The sequence below is a fragment of the Pinus tabuliformis genome, chromosome 4_1, assembly GCF_031772625.1.
Source record: "Pinus tabuliformis cultivar Carrire ecotype Pingquan chromosome 4_1, CPIR1, whole genome shotgun sequence".
Taxonomy (NCBI): Eukaryota; Viridiplantae; Streptophyta; class Pinopsida; order Pinales; family Pinaceae; genus Pinus; species Pinus tabuliformis.
Window position 1 is genome coordinate 297,764,354 of NC_142303.1, and position 8,976 is coordinate 297,773,329.

The 8,976-nt window shown below is 35.0% G+C and overlaps 1 pseudogene; it reads left to right on the forward strand.

Annotated features, from left to right (window-relative positions):
* Window positions 1–8,119: 8,119 nt before the first annotated feature.
* Window positions 8,120–8,601, forward strand: LOC149175457 (uncharacterized; annotated as a pseudogene).
* Window positions 8,602–8,976: the final 375 nt, after the last annotated feature.

An 8,976-nucleotide genomic window follows, 5' to 3' on the forward strand; every position in this document is an offset into this window, starting at 1 on the left:
TATGAATAGAAGCACATATGAGATGGTAGATCTATTAGATGAATTTCAAGGTGACGTTCCTTAATGGTGATTTGCAAGAGGAGGTATACATAAAGAAATCAAAGGGATTTGTGGCACACAACGTTCAGACCCATTGTAAAGGTTGAAGAGACGTTTGTATGGGCTCAAGAAGGCTCTTAGGGAGTGGTATGAGGGAATTAATAGATACCTGTAGGGAATGAGCTTCATGAAGGGTGAGGCAGATGCAAATCTATACTACTAGGTGGTTGGCGGTGAGGTTCTCATTCTTGTTAAATACGTGAATGAATTGTTTCTAATATGTTCAATTGGGCTCATAGAGGAGTACGAGAGGGATCTTGCAGCTGAGTTTGAGATGAAGGATTTGGGACTTATGCACTAGTTTTTAGGCATGAAGGTGTGGGACATAAATGGGAAGATTTTCCTTGGGCAAGGGAAATACTGCATTAAGATTCATAAGGATGTCTAAGATGGAGGATTTCTGAGCCATGTCTACACACATGATCATGGATTGGAGGAAGTTAGAAACATCTAGGGAGAAGGATGTAGGCCCTACCTTATACAGGTAGTTGATAGGCTCTCTCGTGTATTTGTTCAACACTAGGCCAGATATATCCTATGTAATAAACTCTCTTAGTCAATTCACGGTGGAACCAAAGAGTGTGCGTTGGACAATTGTAAAGCATGTCCTATGGTATTTGTGTGTTACAATTGAGTATGGGATTAGGTATGCTCAAGGTGATGGTATTTGGTTGGTGGATTATACAAATCAAAACTAGGTAGGTAATATAATGGATTAGAAAAGAATATCAAGGTGCTACTTCAACATTGGATGAAGAGTTTCTTCTTGGTACAATTAGAAGCAAATTTTTTGGCACTGATTTCTATAGAGGAAAAGTACATAGCAATGAGCATGGATACATGTGAGACCATATGGCTTCAGAAGATTTTAGTAGCCTTGTTTGGTTAGAGGATACAGATGACAGTGATACACTGTAACAACCAGAGTTTCATCAGATTATCTGAGAATATATGTTCCATGACATGTACAAGAATATATGCATCATCTAACACTTCATTAGGGATTGTTTATAGCGCATGAGTGTTCAAGTAAATTATGTACCTACAAATGAGCATGTAACAAATACTTTGATGAAGGAATTGGCAAAGGCAAGATTCATCTTGTTTACAAACAAGTTAGTGTTATGTAGAACAACATCCTCGCTAAGAGGGAGTGTTAATCTATGTAAATTAGACAAGTGTTATAGTCTCATATGGTTTCTATGAGGCTAAGGAACATAGTAGAGTAATTTTTCTCAATACCTAGAAAACATTTCCAAGGAAAAATGCCTTAATAAGAATTAACTAGCGATTTTATTAATTGTCCTAAGTTTAACTTAGAGAAATTGCTTAATTAATTGAGATTAATTGAGGTAAATTTATTTTCTTCTAGTGAATTCCAGAAAAGTCAATTTTACAAGTGAAGATGATCTTAGCCATTGATCGGAGTTAGATTGTGGTCATTGGTTGTTCAACGAGTGATTATAAGATGAGGTTGATGGGAATTCGGGGAACACATTCAAGACACATATTTTCAGTGAGAGCAAGGGTACCGTGATAGCATAGGGGACACCAAGCAGCAAGGAATCAACAAAGATTGAGTAGAAGTTTTTTGGAGAAAATTTCTTATCATTCTTTTTCAGTTTCTGATATAGTGAGGAAGAAAAATTGTCAATTCGATCTATTTGCAGGAAGCTGAGATTTTTCTGTTGCATAAGGGTTTTTGGACACCATTTTTTGTCTTCACACATGTGGTAGAAAGAGGTAGTTTCTGAGCCTGATTTCTGAATCCAAGGAAGACTAAGAGTTGAGGTCCCATTCTCTTGTCAGAGGAGGTCAAGTTCGCCAAAGTCTGTGAGGTTGAATTTTCTTCAACAATGGACACATGTGTGAGGTTGTATGCACTTGTAGAGGAAGACCAAATTATCTCAGTAGGGATAATTTATATTGCAGAGGGAGGCCAAGTTCCTTCTAGGTATTTTTATGTGCTAATAATAAAAGAAAATTAATTACTCGAGTTTTTTCATTCTACAACAAGAAATATTATCATTTATCAATTACACATTTTCTAAAGAAGAATAATAAAAATCCTCATCTGCTACATTGGTTTTCCCTTTGGGTTTTTTCTAGTGACATTTGTCCGAAAATATTGATGTTCATTATTTTGTGTGTGCATATTTTCTCAATTCCTGTGATTTAATTTTTTTGAAGTTGAAGTAGAGTATCGTTCAATATTTGTTGCATTTCAATTGTTGAAGAAAAATAATTTTTGTAGATAAGTGGATAATGACTGGTAACTACAACAGTTTTAAAATTTCACATGCTCCACATTTGCATTCTCTCACTAAAAATACATATGTAGAAAGATTCGCTTATTGATCAAAACATATGGATATTTTGTGTAAAAATCATTGCTAAAACATAAAAATCACATGAGTTACAAATATCTTTGATTTTAATTTTGGAAGCTTTAGTGCATAATCTTTTGAAATTTTTGTCACATATACAATTCATAGTAAATGCCTCTTTCCTTGTAGTGAAAATATCAATGTTTGGGTTGGTTAGTGCCACACATCGTCTTTCGTAATAATTCTAAAAATATCTTATATCCCTGCAATATAATTCAACAATAATGATTTGAATCATAGAATGTTCTTTGCATTAATGCTATACACCTATAAAGTAGTTTACATCATGACTTTAAAAATATAATTAACATTTTCGATAAAATATAAGTCAACAAAAATCATTTAGAACATAAAATGTTATTTTCACTAACACCATTAATTTACATCATATCTTTAAATCTTATTAAAATATTTGAATATGCTTTTAACCATTTCCTTCAACATGAACAATTGATGTCTAAAATTTCTGATATTGTAAGAGATTGTTTACATGAACTAGGGGTTACTTAGAATACTTGGAAATAATTTTTACATGATATGTTTAGAGTTGGTTTTGGATTTTGTTGAGAGAATATCTCAACTTCCTTATCCATGTTTGGAATCTATTGGATCTGAATCCACCTATATATGTGAATCATATCTGTGAATCAATTGTGTGAAAAAAATTGTTTTTTGGTGTACAATGTATATTTGTTGGTACCAGATCCATTTTAGGTCTAACACCCCTCACGGGAGGGCCCGGGAAGGAATATGTGTGTAATAATTTCTAGTGTGTTTATTGTATATGTATTTTGCAGAATGTGAAGTTGGATAGAGTCTGTGCTAAGAAAGTTTGAGACTCTCCTTCCATCTGGCTTGTAAGGAGGATATTATAAGTGAGTGATATAGAGGTCACTCAATCTTGAACTTAAGGATTCATAACCATATTTTTGGGGCAATCTTTATGTAGATCTCTCCTTTTGATGATAGCGAAGCATAGAAATCATAAGCCTGCTTTGCTAATTAAGAGCAACATTGGCTTTAATGAAAAACACATCTAGCAACATGATTTTTTGGATTGTTGAACACGATTTTGGCTCTTTAATTGAAATTTTGGGTATCATTACCTCTTTGGGTATGTTATTTACATGACATATCCCTATCATGGCTCTCTGATCAATAGAAGACCTTATGAGTTGTCCAAGGATGTCGGTTGTGTGCTTCGCACCAAGGCATAATTCCTAAAATGAGCTCCCATATTAGTAGTTACCATGATTTAATCTTCTTTCTATTGTTAGGGATTTGGGTTTAATGAGTCAAAGAGCAATGTACTTATTAGTACATAACATATAATTTAAGTGTGAAGGCAAGATATTTCGAAGGCTTTGTCATAGCTACATCTAGGAAGATCTAGTGAAAACTCTGGTTGTAAATACCACAATGGACATAGCACAAATGCAATGGGAATAACATATTTATCTATATTCATTGTCATGGAACTTCGTCTTCATCTCTTTTTGTGGGAGGATATGGTCATCAAGAGCATAAAAAAAGAGCAATTTTGACTCTCCATTTTCGGACAAGGTTTTTTAAGATTGTTGAATTCAGCTAGCATGTATCCCTCTGCAGGATCATGTTTTTTATTTCCTTGAACAACTTCTTAGTGAAGCAAGTTTGTTCATCTCTCACAATGTTGAGAAAATTGTTAGAAAAACTTCTTTTGTCGATGAGGCACAACACTTGCTATGGATTTTGTGGTTTCTGTAGGTCCAACCAACAAGTATGTGGAAAAACAACTTCTCTAGAATATCATGCAACCAAGCTTAATTTTGAACCTACCCACTTAGGATAATGTGCGAGAATTTGCTAGTACTAGAATTTATAATTACAATTAAGCTGGAAATTTGTTGTGTGTTGACATAGTTGTAATGTTCTAAATATTATGTATCCATCCATTCTTGGCATGAATTGTTGTTGTGATTTAGTTTATAAATTGAATAGGAAGAAAAAATCATATAGAACAAAGTAATATAATTCAAATCAATGGTTCTTGTTATCTATTGTGCTTGTGTGCTCTTGTTGTATAATGTGCCACAAGAACATATCACCGATTTAGTTATATTTACCTTATGTTATAAAGTTGATGGGTGGTGTAAAACGAGGAAAGCTACACGTTATCCTTATAAGTTGTTAATTATGTGTGTACCAAATTTTGGAACCCCCTCTAATGACTTTCCACTTCCCTTATATAGGGAGACAGAGCTTAAAAAATCAGTTACAAAATATAATGAAATGCTTGACATGTCAGCACTACCAGATCTTTGAGCATTTGAATGTCGTAGTTGTCTTGATGATTACATAATAGATTCAATTCTTTTCTTGAAAATGCAGAAATTAACAAAACATAAGTAACGGGAAGTTTCATGATTGACGCAGCAAAATATCTCCATGCCATTTCCTCTAATTCCCTTAGGCAGACTCAGGCTCCAATTTCTGGATTAGTGGTGCGCTGATGATCTAGCTACACTTTTGTTATGATATTCCTCCATGATTACAGTCAATTCGCATGTCGCTTTCTTTCTCTAACTGTTTGAAAGTTCTTCTTTTTAGAGTTCGATGTGGCTTGATGTGGTGTCTTTGGGAGGTTCTCTACAAGATAACTACCAACCCATCCATCTTTTATTACATATGAGCTACATTATTAGGGACCAATATGTCCTGTAATAAAGCATAGTGCAACTTCAAAGCTGTGACTCATCGTAACCTTCTTTAAAATGAAATTACAAAAATACAAAGCTCTGATGCCTTTAGCCCTTTCATTCTTAGCCCCATTTTCTTTATCTTACCATAGTACCATGAGTTGTGACCGGATGCTTTCATACAACACTGCTTTGGATATTTTGAAGCCTTCTATACCGTAACTATTATCAAGATGATGTTACAATATTACAATGTCTCGATTGGCCCTTAACTCCTTGTTGCTTAACCCCTCTTCTTATTTCTTCTCCATGGGACTCAGTTTTATGACTGGAGGCTTGGTGCTCAGGTGCTAAGGTATTTAAGGTCCTATTGGGGGGCTATATTGTAGTGTATTTTCTCTCGCCCCTTGGTTCCTTAGGCTTCCATTACCCATTGCTAATCAACATCAAAAGCACCTCCCATCTTAACTTTTCTCAAAAGGATTTCGAAAGCTCCAACCTTTGGTAATCTTCCATACCACCTAGGTGCTAGACTATCTCTCCGCTCTGGGTTCTTTGGAGTTCTTGTGGCCAAAAGCCACTCAACATGCTAGCCCCTTCATCAGATCAAAACGTTTTTATGAAACAATTTGAGAGGAGTTACGAAAACTCTAGCTTTCGAAAAATCGACCTAAAAAATGATGTCACACTAACGTAATCATTTCCACGTGACGCTACTTGAGTGGTGATAATCATCACCCAAATTTACCCCATTAGGCCCTCAAAAGTGTTGAAACTAACTGCCATGTGTCCACCATACATCCGCGTCACACTAACGCCATCTACCTTGTCACCATTTGGGATCCAATTATCTGTTTTCTTGGAGGAGAGAGAAAACGTCCCCTCGGTCCTTTGGTTTTTCGTGATTTCCTTTATATTTTCCCTTCTTCTCAACTTCGGCACTTTCAAAGGAATTGAATGTGTTGAGTTACAAAATTCTGATCCTCGAAGTTTTGAAATGATCATCCCTCCAAAATTAGGTTTCTGGCATGCCTTCCTTCTAGTTGTGTGTTGGCCCTTCTGATATCGGGTTCCGATATGATTGACTCCTAAATTTTCGACCCTCCCTTTTGATACCAGCCTCCAGATTTCATCCCTACCATTTGATTTTGACTCCCAATTAAATATCGGTCTTCCTTCTCATTTCCCATTTAACATATTTACATAGCACCTGTCCTTCTCTGTTGCAGGGATAAAATAGGACCGTTTGACATAATCTCAAGAGGTTATGATTGGTGACAAACTCACTAAAAAATCTATGCAAAAAAAAAACTTATTAGCCAAAACATCAAGAAATTTTGTGGAGAAATCATTGCTAAAACATTAAAAAAGGCACACCCTTGATTTCACTTTTGGAAGCTTTAAAGCATATTCCTATGAATATTTTGACATATACAATTCACATTAAATGCCTCTTTCCTTATAGTGAGAATATCAATATTTGGGTACTTTCATGCCACATATCCTCTCCACTCTTTCATAGTGATGGTAAAAATAACTTATTTCAATAGAATATAATTCAACAATAATCATTTAAAGAATAAGATGTAACTTGCCCTAATATTTACATTTAATAACTTTTAAGTAATCATTTACTTCTTGTTTTATAAAATATATATTTCTATTAAAAATAAGGAAACTTGAACTTCAAAGCATGTACCATCATCCAAATCCCAACACCATGTATCATAACAATGATCCCTTTAATTTTTTTTCTTTAATTAATTTTAAAAATAAAAATTATATTATATTTTAACACAATTAACACATAATAACACATAATATGATATTTATTCACTAACATACAATTTTTTCACAAAAGTTTTAAAATCGCCTTCAACTAATATACTTCTAAAAAAATAACAAACACAATTACTTTAAGAAAAAACAACTATTACCATCGTAAAAATCAATAACAATAAAATACCTATATATCGTTTTTAAAGTTGAAAAATTGGAAACACTTAATTTCATACACTGAATTGTACACCTCCCTAGTTTTTTTTAAATAAAAATTCTAAAAACCCTTTTCGAAAATAAACCATACGTAGTAGCATCTCTTTCTATATTTTAAAATAATTTTTTTCCTAATAACGTCTGGTCTCAAATGATTTCCAAACAATTTGCTCCCACAAGATGTTATAACATCCCAATTGGAGGATATATTCTCCATCAACTATGGGAACAACACTTTGCTTTCAAGCGATACAATTTAGATTTTTTCGCGACAAAATTCTGTGTGTTTATCTAGATAAAAAGGCATTAGTTTACAGACATGCATTTCTTGTTTCACACTCAAATGGTTATGCAACGTCACTTAGAAACTCTGATCTCGCGTCAGGAATGGTGACGAGAACGCGATTATATCAGTAAAGGTGCCGAATTTCAATAAAGCATAAGAGGTAGAAAAACTATAAATGTGAAAATACAAGAATGAAAGAAAGAATAATAAGATGTGGTAGCCCGGGCCTTTACCCTTCAACCAACTTTGAGCCAAGAGCCTTTAACCAGTGTCGTCTTATGTTGATTCAGCATTTGAAGAGCAGAGTCCAACCGATGTTTTGTTTAGGAGCTGGAGAATGATTAGGATTTTATGCCGTTTGGATTATGCCAACCATGAGTCTGCTGCCTACCAGGAGTCTTATGCTGTTAGGATTCCGTTAGTCTTCAACCGAGATATGAGGAAGGAAAAAGGGGGGGGGCTGGACACACTGCCTTGATTGGGAATAAGTAACTAGTGGATGCAATGGCATCCATGGCAGGGAAACCTATTTTAAAAAGCGGGTGTGTGAGGCAAAGGCGGTCTCACAGCGAGCGAGGAACACTCTCTGCTTCTAACGACAAATACAGAGATTGGTTTTCGCTTCGCTGCTTGCTTGCGTTAAAAGTTACATTTAAATTTTGCTTGGTTTCACCATGGCAAAGTTTCTGCCTGCGAATAAGTTATGTTCTCTCAGATCTCTGTCAAGCGACCTTGGCGGGCCTCACGTTCGGTATGCACTTTGAGATTCTCTAACATTTAATTTCAAGATTTGCAGTATGCGTATGTTGGAGAGGTTAGGTTTCTTTAATGCATGTGATACAGAATGTACCAGAAAATGTCGAGATTTTCTTTTCTTAGTCTTCTTTTATGCAGGAAACATGCTAGTTACGCAACGCCAGTGGGCGGAAAGGCGAGTTCGTAGGCCGCTAGTAGTAGCGATGGAGTGATACTGCAAGTGGCGTCGCATCATGTGTCTAAATCAGCATGAGACGGAAAAGAACACGCGCAAGGGACTAAAAGAGCTTTCTGGATGAGGAACCCCGCCACTGGCGACTGGATTCCGGAGGATCACTTCGGTGAGATCGACATTGCAGAACTCAGAGAGAAGCTCCTTTCCGCAGGAAGTAAAAGATAAAATACAATATATAGTGCAAAATGCAATCGAATGATGGATATGCTTTGTAACTGAAGAACAGTTTCTTAATAGGAAATGAAAAAAATTCAAAACTAAGAAGTTAGGTATTGTTAGGTGTGTTGTTATTTGAGTAGGAAGTTATTGTCTTGTTTAGTATGGTAGTATGGTAGAGATGTTGTAATGAAATGTTTAACATTTTGACTAGATCAAATTACATAATAAAGATTTATTTTAACCACGGGATTTACTAAGAGCCTAGAAAAATCAAATCTCAAACTGGAAAAAAAAAAAAATATGCATGAGGAAATTTATTCTCTTTTAGTGCTTGGTAAATATGCAATTATGATAGATCTATAATGGTAAATTTTCATTATT